This window comes from Ictidomys tridecemlineatus, unplaced genomic scaffold (genome assembly GCF_052094955.1).
Source record: "Ictidomys tridecemlineatus isolate mIctTri1 unplaced genomic scaffold, mIctTri1.hap1 Scaffold_45, whole genome shotgun sequence".
Classification (NCBI taxonomy): domain Eukaryota; kingdom Metazoa; phylum Chordata; class Mammalia; order Rodentia; family Sciuridae; genus Ictidomys; species Ictidomys tridecemlineatus.
In genome coordinates, this window is record NW_027522913.1 from 1,569,672 (window position 1) to 1,582,828 (window position 13,157).

The window sequence follows — 13,157 nt, forward strand, 5'->3', positions numbered from 1 at the left end:
TGTAGGAGTCAAAGTTCATAGTCTTTTTATATGGATATTTAGTGCTAGCATCATTTGTTAAAAAGGAACCTTATCTCTTTGCTGAATTGCCTTTGTAGCATTACCAGAATCAGTTTTCTGTGTACATGGGTCTATTTTGGCCTCTATTTTGTGACATTGTCCACTTGTTTATCTTAATATCACTACCACATTTTCTGAATTACTATACCCTTGTCATAGTGTTTGCCTTCCAGATTTTTTCTCTTGCAAAGTTCTTTGGACTATTCTGGTCCTTTGCTTATCCATTGGAATTTTATAATCAACCTACCTGTTTATACAGAACAGCCTGCTTATATTCTGAGGTATTGGATCTATGAATCAGCTTGGAGGGAATTACCTTCTTAATAGCATTGAGTCTTCCAACAAATGAACATATTATTTCTTCCCATTTGTTTAGATTTTCTTTAATTTCTCTCAGCAATCTTTTAAAGTAGAAATCATGCATATCTCTTTCAAATTTGTCTTAAATATTTGACATTTGTGTGTTATTATAGTATTTTTTAAATTTCAATGTTAATTTTTCATTACTAGCATAGAATGACAATTCAGTTTTGTATCTAGCTCTTGCACAAGGCAGCTTTGCCAAACTCACCTTCTAGAAGTAGCCTTTGGGGGGTAGATTTCATTGGATTTTTTTTATATAGATAATCTCATCATTTAAAAATAAAGATAGTTTTAATTCTTCCTTTATCACTTGAATGTCACATTTTTTCTTGCCTTATTAAACTAAGCAGAATCTCTGGTATGTTGTTGGATAGAAATGATGGGAGTTGTCATCCTTGACTTGTTCCTTATATTAAAGGAAAGACATTCAATCTTTTCTTATTATGTGTGCTGTTAACTGCAGGTTTTTTTGTGTGGATTCTTTTTTATCAGAATGAGAATGTTCTATTCCTAAGGTTTTTATTAATGTTTTTTAACTAAGAATGGGTACTGGATTGCGAGATCTTCTTATAAATCTATAGAAATTGTTTAATTTTTTTGTTTGCTAATATAGTGATGTGCATTGTGTTTTGAATGGCAAACCAGCTTTGCAATATTAGCATAAATCTCACTTACTCATGAGGTATTATTCTTTTTATATTTATTGTATTTAATTTGTTAAATTTTGCTTGGGAGCTGGATGTGGTGGCATACACTTGTAATCCCAGCTTCTCTGAGGCAGGAGGATCACAAGTTCAAGGGTAGGCTTGTAACTCAGTAAGACCCTGTATCAAAATAAAAAGAGCTGAGGATGTGGCATTTGCCTAGCCACATTAGAGCATTATCTTAGCATGTGTGAAGCCCTGAGTTATAAGCCTTTTTACAACCCCCACCCCCCACAATTTTTTATAGGATTTTGCACCTGTGTTCATGAGGGGTATCACAACCTCTTGTAATGTCATTGTCTGGCTTTGATAGCAGGATAATGGTGGCCTCAGGATAAGTTAGGAAGCATTTCCTTCTCTTCACTTTTCTTATAGAATTGGTATAATTTTTTTTCCCTAGATGTTTGCTGGAATTTACCAGTGAAGCTATCTGGATATGAAAAAAAAAATTAAGGTAAGATTTTCAAACTATAAATTCTTTTAACAATAAACCTGTAAATATTCAATTCCAGTTTCTCTTTGTATATGAGTTTGGTGGTAACTTTCTAGAAATTTGTCCTCTTCATTTAGGTTGATGGATTTATTGGGATAATTTTTTTTTATAATTTCATAATATTTCCTAATTTTTCATAATATTTCATGATAAGTCATTTTCATATCTCTACAAACTATGATGATATCACATTTTCTTTCTTGATATAGGTAATATGTATATTCTCTCATTTTTCCTCATCAGCCCAACTGGAATTTTACCACTTTTATCTGTGTCCTCAAAGAACCAGTGTTTTTTTTTTTTTTTTTTTTTTTTTTCTGTGTGTGTGTGTGTGCTTGGGATCAAGCCAGGGCCTTACACATGGTAAGCACACACTGTACTACTGAGCTATACCCCAGCACAAGAACCAGCATTTAATTAGTTTATTTTTCTCTATTTTTTCTGTTTTTTATATATTGATCTTTCTGCTCATTCTTCATTACTTCCTTTTCTCATTTACTCCATGCATGTGATTTTAATTATTTCTTTTGCCTTATTTTTAATTTTTTTTTACATAAACTGGGGTTCTTTGAAGATTGTGATTTAAATTATTTCCTCCCTGAGAGATATAAACATTGAGGAACAGAGAAGTTAAGTCAGACAACAAATTAAGATGCATAGCCTATGTTCTCTTTCTTCCAGTTTAATAAATGTAATAGAGGAAGTAAAGATCATGGAGAATATAGATTATATTTTTTAACTTTTGTTGGCTAATATAGTGATGTGCATTGTGTTTTGAATGGCAAACCAGCTTTGCAATATTAGCATAAATCTCATTGAGTAATTCGGTATTATTCCTTTTTATATATTATTGTATTTAATTCATTAAAATTTTACTTGGAAGCTGGATGTGGTGGCATACGCTTGTCACCAGCATTTAATTAGTTCAGTGCTTGTGAGGGGTGCAATTAAGAGGATTTATGAGGGCTGGGGCTGTAGTAGTTTTAAAAATATCAAGTATTCAGCATATTACATCATACTATAAGGTTGAGAAAATGTTCACCATGTTAGATTTCTTATTGAGATTATATATCAGCTGTTGAGTTGATTTATTATTGGCTTCTGTTCAATATTTTGGGGGTAACTATTTTTAGGATTATTTTTTTCAGTTAAAAACTGTTGACAGGGTTTTGAAATAATGGCTTGTTTCAATGTTTAGAGGTCTCTAATTTTTTTTTTTTACCTTAGAAGAGGAGTAAAATTTTTAACTAGAAAGTTGACTTTTTTTGGCAGAAAATTAGCATTTTAATACTTTTGTCTGTAAGTTTGTTTTTTTTTTTTGTATGTTTAGGCTTCGTTTAATTTGGTGTAATATTGAAAATTTACTATAATTATCTTAACCTGTGTAAATGTCTTGGAATGTCTAGAGCTAACTGGATGGTAAACTAATCTTTTGAAAATGGGTGTCCCTTAGAAGTTGAAGGTGTGTATTGTCTCTTTAAGTCTCTCTATGAAAACAGGAAAATTTTTCTAAGGGTTAATAAATTATTATTCTTTAGGCATTTTCTTTTTTTATTTATTACCAATATGTTCCAGGGAACTGCCTGTTCTCCAGACTGTCAGATTTGTTCCTATTGTGTGTTACTGGGATATGGTTAAGATAAATTGTTTTTAAAACTGTTTTTAAGATGACCATCTATTTTAAAGTTTAGCTAATTAATAGAATAATATCTCTTTAGATAATGTTAGACATCTCACATAAATTTTGAAAGATACAATGTGTGAGTTTGGGTTTTTTGAATGTCTCTTTTAACTTCTTTTGGTTTATATTAAGTTTTAGAGGTTTTCTTCAATTTTAGTTTCCAGTAGGCAACTTTTTAAGTCCTTCTCTGTTAATAGTAATTGAGGCTAGTTATGAAAATTAGACATCTTTTATTAATCAATGTATTTCTTCATATATACAATAGATAATTTATTTTGATATTATGTGTAATTTGACAATTTGAAAAGAACCCTCAATCTCTTTTTGAAAGAAAGTTTCAAAATATCTTTAGAATATTATCTTTTTAATAGGTGTCTCTTAATTGTCTTCTAGAAAATAAGATTAAAGTAATTTCCCAGTGTAAGAAGTAGTATATACATATTAACATATTTTATGGATAATAGGCCCTGAAGAGAACTTATATGATACTAATGAATTTCCAACAAATTTGTAATTTTTATTGATTAAAACTAACATAAAACTTTAATTTGAAGAGCATCAGTCTTAATAAAATGTTTTCCCATATCTAACAATATCCAACAAACAGAGGTAATATACAAGAATAAGCAGTGACTTTGAATTAATCAAATTAGTCTTCAAGGAGAATTATCAAAATTGGAATCTAAGTCAGTCATTTACTATATTTAGTGTTTAATCAGGAACATGAATTTATTTATTAAAATTAACCCCTGTCTTAAACAGTAAGAATCATTAGACAATAAAGACCTTCCTTAAAGAAAATAAACTTAACATTTTAATAGATCTTTATCATGTCAAAGTATGGAAAAAAATCTTAGCTTATATCAGCATAATAAAATCAGGGAAAAAACCTGAAATATCATTGAATAATAGTTTATATTTTATAATCAGCCCAGTTATATGCAAATGTGTTTTTCAAATATTTTAACTTTCTATGTAATCTGCAGAGATAATTATATAGATTTTTCTAATTAGGAAAATAATTTTATTATTAAAATTTACAATATTAAGTTCTTGTTTTAATCAAAAATGATTTCTTTCTTATTCTTAGGACCTCCAATGTTTGTTTCCTCTCTGTGGAAAATCTTTTTCTTTTAGAATTCTTATTGGTTATACTGTGGAATTATTTCTGAAAATCTTAGAATTTAAATAAATTATTGTACATTGATAAAGAGAAATGAAATATAGTTAAATTTTAATTAAAATATAGTTAAAGCCTTTAAACATTTTGTAGGCATAATCACATTGTTTTCATCTTTTAAAGTCTGTACAATAATTTGAAAATTAAAAATCACTTGATTATCTCTTGAAAGTAAGTTTATAGTAAAATACATTTATCTTAAATATTCCTAATTATAGAAAGAGAACATTATATATATATATATATATATATATATATATATATATATATATATATATATATAAAACATCAGGAATACATACAAATGTGTGTGTGTGTGTGTGTGTGTGTATATATATATATATATATTTTCCTATTGAAGAAAAATGATTAGAAAAATATATATTAACTGAATAATTAGACATGTATGCAAATTATTTTCTGGATTAGAAACTATTGGTTATCCAAATACCTCAAAAAGTATGTATTGAGAATAAGGGCATAATATATAATTATATTAACATTTTTAACCACGTGTTTCTTAAGATATTTGAGTCCATTTCAATTTTCCTTGGATTAGTAGTGCACTTTTTGTTATATTTGTGACATCACAAAATACAATCTTTATGTATACATTTACTTATTTCTTCTAATTATATAGTCAGTGATGAGAATAGAATTTTTTTGCTCATCACAGGGCCATGGCTGCCTTTGTTTCTTGTGGTGAACAAATGCTTTTTTTTAACCTCCAAAATTGAAAGTAAAATACAAAGAAGCATATATTTGATACCTCTCATCAATAGAAAATTATTTAGTAACACAATCTTATACAGGAAAATAAAAGAACCTAAAGGAAGCTGTTGAGGGACAAAAAAAATCAAGTTATGTAGTCTTGAGAGCAAGTGAGGCTTAGGGCTGCAATGTAGAAACCTGTGGAATTAGATTTTGCCTAAAAAAAGATACATTTTGTTATCATTTACAGGTGGGAATTCATAAAAAATGTAGGCTGTATGTAGTTTCAGTAGCAGGTCTGTGTGAAACTGAAAGTACATGTTAGTGACTGGAGGCAAGATCAGATGTCCTGGTTGAGTGACAGGGAAAAGACCAATGGGAAGCCCCAAAAATGTGGAAGGAGGGACCAGGAAGACTAATTGGCTAGCCATGCTTCCTGCTGATGAAAACAGCTTGGAGCTCCTTGCCCATTTTCTTGGGAAAAGGCTCTCAGATCGGTTTTCATTCCATTTGATTTGTTTGTATTTATCTGACCAGTGTGCAGTGGCTTGCTTTGTCTATCCCACCTGTGCTTGCAGCGTATGTTCTCTTGTTCTTTTATTTTTCCTTGCAGCACATGGGCATTTAAAAAGTGAGTTTTAATGGCAGATGCCAATGTTACTGTCAGATCTTAAGGCAGTTTACATTTGGCATCCAGGCCAGGTTGTTTAATGTTTAGAAGCACTGCTGGTGGTGAGTTTAGTTACAGTCCCCATAGGAAAAGCAGCTAATATCCTTTGTCCACAGAGGCTAAGTTACAGCATTCTGATAGGGTTGGACAAGAATGTGGTAAAAAGGTTTAATGTAAACTTTTACAGCACCTTTATAAAACAACAATAAATAAAAAATAAAAAATAATTTCTCTCTCTATAAGTAAAAAATCTTTCTTATAAAGTATCAAAATAATAATAATAATAATAATAATAATAATTCTCTTTTTCTCTTACACTCTCCAGGCAAAGATTTCTAGCATATAAAACCCCCACAGTCTTTTCCTATTTTTTTAAATATAAAGATTCACAAAAACAATCCAAACAAATCCATAAAAGAGAGATTCTCATGAGAGAGGACTGAACTTAACAACATATCCAATTAATAATCTTAATAATTTTTTAAAGTTTTAGGGTATCTAAAATTTCAAATTTTTACCTTTTTAAAGATAAAATATTCTCAGATACTAAAAAAGTATACATATTCTTCTTCTAATTCACTTACTTTCTACAATTCTGTCCAAAATATTCTGAAATCTTAAGTGTGCTTGGCTTCTGAAGAGATTCCAAACTCATTAAATTTCTAAAATTTACTCTCGATACCCAGTATGATCCACCAATTGTCAGATCTAAGGATTAAACACTCAAGGTGACCACAGGTGAACTGGGCTGCATGAAATAACAACACACAGAGAGAGAGAAATACATTTTTCAGTGCATCCTGTGATGGCTCCTCTGCCCTATGGGGGTTCATGGATAGAGAGAGAGGAGTATGTTCTGAATCCTTTTAATGGGCAAAGCCATTCAAATAAGGGAAAGGTTAGGGTTCCAAAGGAATAGGTGAGTGTAGCTCAATGCCCTTGGTTATGACAACACCTGAAGACCAGCCTTTCTATCAGAGCTGGGAGAATGCTCAAGTCAACAAGAAATGTATTGACTGGTCCGAGCCTTGTTCTTCAATAATGGAAGGTGTGGTCATTCAGAGAACTTCCTCACAGTAGAATGCTTTTTTCACATGTTTGAGGCACTGGATTCAATCCTCAGCACCACATAAACATAAATAAACAAAATAAAGGTATGGCATGCATTTACAAATTAAAATATTTTTAAAATAATTTTCTTTCAGCTACCTGATAAGATTTGATGTGTATTCAGCAGATAATCCATGTAAGTAACAGTGCTGGAACACATTAAATACAGTTGGGACTGATATTATAAACAGAGCTGTTGATGAAAAGGGTAATTGATATTTTGCATTGGGCCAGCCTCACATTTTTTCTCCATTTTTTAAATAACATAACCCTTTCACCTGTGGGCACTCAGTTTCTGGACTTTAGTAGTAATTGACACTATCAACCAGAAGCATGGATCAGGGCCTTTGAATCAATTCTAGCCAGCTTAGTTCCTCTGCATTCTCCCAAAGGGTGGACACAACCATGGGTAGTTATGAACTTCCCCTACATTAGTTAGCCAAAGTTAACAGCAATGACGTTTCCTTTCATTGAGACTAAAGTGAGAAGGAGAGAGTACTCTTGGACTAAAATCCAAGGTTCTCACAGCACCTGTTCTTGGCTAAGCTACAATCAACAGAAGCTAAAGAAATTACCTCCAAGAAAATCCATGGCCTGTGTAGCTTTTGTGATGGATTTGAGTACAATAAAGAGAACAAATCTGAAAATTCAAGCTTCACTTGAGTGAGAGAAGTGAAAAAATGGACTAAAATGCTAGTTTAACTGAGGACCCAGAGTTATTTTGGGAAGTTACAATCACCTCAGTGCAGAGAAACCTGGCTCCCTCACAGTCAGAAGGCCTCTTTACCTTGTCTTCATGTCCAATTATCAAAATCCCATTGGTCATGAATTCCTTCCTTTCTTCTTAATTTTCTTTTCTCTATCTGTCTATTCTCCAACTATTAACTCCTTTTGTTTCATTCTAGAAATAGTTGTCCCAATTCAGTCTCCATGTTTTTTTTTTCTCACAACCAAATTATTTAGAATTGAAATCTCACTATGAGGTATATAAATTGATAATGGGTGTCTCACTCTGAGCTGTTTTCAGTAGACACATATGATGTCATCAATTGGTTTGCTATGATTTGAACTCACATAAAAAACTTGGGGTCACTTAACTTGAAAAATGAGAAGTGCAATCAAATTTTTATCCAGATGGTGCTTGTGTATAAGAGAGAATAAAAAAAAAATGTTTTCTCTTTTTCCATTGAGGACTCCCTCTCTGGCTACAGTAAGACAGGTACTCTCAAACTTCAGCAGTAACACCAAGATTACCAGTCTACTGGGATGAGCTAAAGCTATTGGTCCTATATAACCCCATCCTGGAAGCCTCAGCTCCAAATCCAGGTAGAGAGGAAGCAGAGAAGATTTCTAGATAGGTGCTGGAGGAAGGCATTTTCAAATCTATTACTACATCATATCCAGGACACAGGTATTTATTTCCAATATGCTACAAAATTTATTTGAATTAAAACTTATTCAAAGTTTTATAGAATTACTTTTGTTATTATTATGATTTATAACATTAACATATTATCTGAAAATTAAATTATCTTTCAGAATTATTTCCTCATAATAACTTACAAGTAATAGTAATTCAAATGGCTATTATATCTCAAATTATATAATTATGTAGAACTTGAGATGTTCAGGGCTGAGGTTGTAACTCAGTGGCAGAGTGCTTGCCTAGCACCTGTGTGGCACTGGGTTTGATCCTCAGCACCACATAAAAATAAATAAATAAAATAAAACCATGCTGTCCATCTAAAAAATGTTCAAAGTACTTATTCATATTGAAATGGTGAGTTCAATAACAAAACATATGAGGGAAAATTCAGAAAATATTCTTATTTTATAAACTTAATTGTACAGTAACTCTGTGTAAAAGAATGGTGTGGTTCATATGAAGTGTGTTTTGTTTAGAAATGAAAATGTCATGTATGCAGGGCACCAGTGAAGTTTCAATGCACTAGCAACACATTGGACCATAAAATCAAGATAAAATCCAGAATGTAGCATGTTTTAGCAAATGGAGTGCTTCTGATGTTGTTTTGTTTTGAAGTGCTGATATTTGACCTCAGGATTTATACATGCTGAGCAAGTATGCTACCAATGAGCTACACCTCATTACCCTGAAAAATATAGTTTTACTGAAAGGCCACCATGAATTAAGTTACTATATATTGCAGATTTTAGGCTATGACTGCAGAGAACTTCTGGTACACAAAGCCTAAAAATCTTCATGATGTGGTCCTCTGGAGAAATATTTTGGAAAATCTATTGATATAATTTTAATACCACCAAATATATTGACAGGTTTTTGGAACATGAATCCCTATGTGCAGTCCTCAGCAGCATTCTGATTAATTTGAGAGTCAAATATTTAAGCATTTATCCACTGTTAATAAAAATCAAAATCTAATCATGAGTAAAATTGGGGTACCCAGGTAGAGTGTGAGTGTGGCAGGCAGCTTCTTTCTGCATCTTGGCAAGTTTTTAGAAGTATTAGAACAAAATAAACTTAAGATGTGTTATCACACTCAGTGTTTTATTTGATTTTTTATTAGGTCATTTAATCATTTCAACAAAATCTAGAATTGAGCAGAATTCATTCCCGTGTAGCTAAGAAACTAGCCAAATGCAAGCCCAAGTGTATTCCCAGAATTGAAACTACATTTCCAAATATCACTGGAGTTTTAAAAAAAATTTGGGGCTGGAGTTGTAGCTCAGTAGAGCATACTGGTAGCGTGCACAAGGATACCCAGCACCAGGGGGAAAAGAGAAATTCAGCCCTGTCCTAGACCAGCTGAAAGAGTACTCATACTTCACTAATGTTCTTTGCTGGTAGAGCATGAGTCACTGCAGGTGGCCACTGAGGCCTATATGAAGAATGGAATAAAAAGTTCAAGTACCTTGTATCTCTCTTTATTTTCTTTTAATTTTAGACTGTTGTTTTCTTTATGATTCCAAGGATCAAACCCAGTGTGTCACACAAGTGCTCTACACCCAGTGTCTCACACAAGCGCTCTACCACTGAGCCACAACAATAGCTCACCTTGTACTTATTAAAGGCCCCTCTATTCAGTCCCCAGGTGTAGGCTTGCTTCAGGTAAGTTAACATTTGTTAAGCACTTAGAATAAGTGTCAGGAACATGTATTATCTCATTAACTTCATAAGGCCCACTTAAGACAGGTCCTTTCACTATGATGTAAAAGTTCATTTAACTTGACTGCTATATGGAAAGAAATATTTTGCATAAAGTTCTTGGCAGCATCTGTAACCAGAAAGTACTAAATGAATGGCAGTTGTCAGCAGGAGCCAGGCTTGATGATACAACTCAGGAGGCAGAGGATCACTGTTCAAGGCCAGCCTCAGCAACTGAGACCCCTCTGAACATATAAGGGTTGAGGATGTAGCTTATTAATGGAGTTTCTCTGGGTTCAATCCCCAGTATCAGAGGCCTGGGGCTGGGGCTTGCTTATGACATAGCATTCGATTTTTAGTGAGTAAAGAACTGGGTATTCCAGCCTTATCCTGCTCCTTTCCCATTTAACCACCAGGAGGCAGCGACAGGTATTTTCTAAAGCCTGCTGTGGTTCGCCCTTGTACCCACCAGAGGGCGACATATCAGGGCAGCTGATCTTGGGGTCATAGTGGCAGCACTTCTTCTCTCAGTGGTTCTTTGCATAGTTAGCCCCAACCTCCCAGGGCCTTAATTAACTTGGAGGAGACAGGATGGAACCAAATTAATAAATATAATTCAGAATATATTAAAAATCAGGCCTCCCCTGTTGTGCCTTCCTCGAGCTAAGGAAATAAATTACCTGAAGGGACATTGATGGGGAAAGAAAAATCAATCTCAAGACAGATTTTTTTAACTACCCTTCCCTTTCCCAACCCCTCCCCCTATGGCTCTTGGGACATAGCACCTGAGCAGGTACCTCAGTCCAGGTAGAATGTGGCTGGCACCAAGGCATACCTGCCTTGCCCCAAAGGGGAGACAGGCCCTGGGAGTATTTGTTTCCAGCCCTTGATAACCCAGAGACCTGCTTCCCACAGGGGCCAGGGCTGAAGCACCAGTTGAGGCACCTAAGGGTGGTGGCAGTAGGGGGAGAACAGGGTAACAACCCAGGCAGCATAAGCAGCTGAAAGGTGGTCAAGCACCCTCTTCAGGTTCAACCAGTGCGTGATAAATCATGTCCCATCCATCCCCCCTTCTCCCCTTGAGCCTGCCAGCTCTGCACTCAGCTGAGGATATTCCTGGGCAGTTCAACAGAGGCACGGATGAAGAATGCATCATATTGCACATATTTTTGCTTTCGGATATCCTGGTGAGAGAAGAACTTGTGGTATCCAGAGCCGAGCGAACTCTCATCCAAGGAGCCTCACCATGTGCCTGGCTTTTGGAAATTTTTCGAGTTTGGGTCAGAATGGAAAGTCTCAATGGCATGCTGTGGCTTAGCAAGCCCTGGGTCGCATTGGTCTAGCAGGGATAAAGTGACACGACGGGCAAAGAGCCACTCAAGGAGATTGTCAAAGGCACCTGGTAGCACACAAATGTACAGAGAAAGATTTGTGTCATCACTACTGCCGTTGTCATTGAGGAATGTAGACACCTGTGGTTTGTAACCATACTTATGTGTATAGAAGGCTGGGCTGATGCAATCGAGGATGGGCTTGGCCTTGGCCTCTTGTAGCCTCCGCCCATAGCTGCCAATCTTCCAGATGAGCATGCCCTCACTGCCTACTAATTGTTCCTCCAGTTCTCAACACAGCTCCTGCAGCTCCTGTGGCTGCAGGCTCACCAGGGCACACATCATAGCCAGATGTGGCTTCACACTCTTCTCCACGTGCCATGCCATTGCCAGCTTAGGGCACTGTTGGCAAAGCCCCAGGCAATGAGTGAAGGGAGGACTATTACCAAAACTGGAAGGCTCAGGGATAGCAGGCTCCCAACTCTGCATGAGAAAGACAGGGTATTAGGAAGAACCTGCAGCTGAACAGCAGGAGGAAGGACCTCAAAGAACTAAACTGCCAGAAAACCTAGCCTTCATCTAGGACTTCATGGGCTAAAAAGGAGTTGAGAGGAAAAAGGGGCATCTTACCCTGTGCTTGCAACTGGAGTCTTTGAACAGACATAGCACCAAGGCAATACTACCTCTGTCCGTCAGATAATTTGGAAAAGCCTCCCAAGCCACAGTTCCCATGCCACCACACTGGTTAGGGCAGGGCACAGGCAGCCTGGGGCACCGGTACTGGTGACTCTGGATGGTGTCAAAGATAAATTCCTTTGTGCAATAGGTACAAGGCTGGGTGCGCTTGGGCCACTCAGAAGTGGGCCAGTAGTCACCATATCATGCAGGCACTATGCTTTTCCTCACAGTACACACTCTCTTGGGGGAACATACCCTCATAGTTCTCATAGGCTTCCTCACTGAAGTCACAGCCACAGAACTAGCACTTGTGGCACCGCTTAGGGCAATCACGTTGCAAGTGTGCAGGCAGATCATGGCAATTCAGCTTGGCAGGACAGCAGTTGGGCCAGGGAATTACATTGAAGCTGCAGGTATTCAGGTTTCTTTGTAAATGACGAAGTGGCCCACTCCAGCAGCAGTCCTCCTCACTGTGGATTCAGTGGATGAACAGGCCTAGCACATGGATCTCCAGCTCTGGGTCTGGGTAGATCTTGGCATAGTCCAAGGGAACTTGGTCCTCAGGGCATTTGCAGACTCTTTCACTAAGGAACTCCTGCAGGCAGGTGTTGCAGAAGCATTGGCCAAGGGTAGAATCCTGCACAGGCTCGTGGATGGGTTTCCTGCATAGCAGCAACAACAGCCACTGCTTGGGCTTTTCCAGGAACTTGTAGTGGAAACCGGGCACGGCAGGAGAATAGCGGGCAAGGGCAAGTGGAGATGGGCACATGGCGGCCCCTGGCAGCATGGACTGGCAGGCCCGCCAAAAGCCACTTAGTGTTTTAAGTATGCTTTATATTTGAAATAGTACATATTCTATAAATCTCTTCATTTAAATAGTGACTGCACACTACACTATTTTAGAAATATAAAAACAGAATTCTTAATGAGTTTTTGGACAATTTCTAATTCAAAAGAAAATTCTATAATGAATATTCTTTACATATGCATATGTAATATATCAATATGAATAAAAAATATACACATTTTATGTAATATATATAATAATTGTC

The 13,157-nt window shown here is 35.7% G+C and overlaps 1 pseudogene; it reads right to left on the minus strand.

Annotated features, from left to right (window-relative positions):
- Positions 1-11,196: 11,196 nt before the first annotated feature.
- On the minus strand, positions 11,197-12,874 carry LOC144373627 (TNF receptor-associated factor 4-like; annotated as a pseudogene).
- Positions 12,875-13,157: the final 283 nt, after the last annotated feature.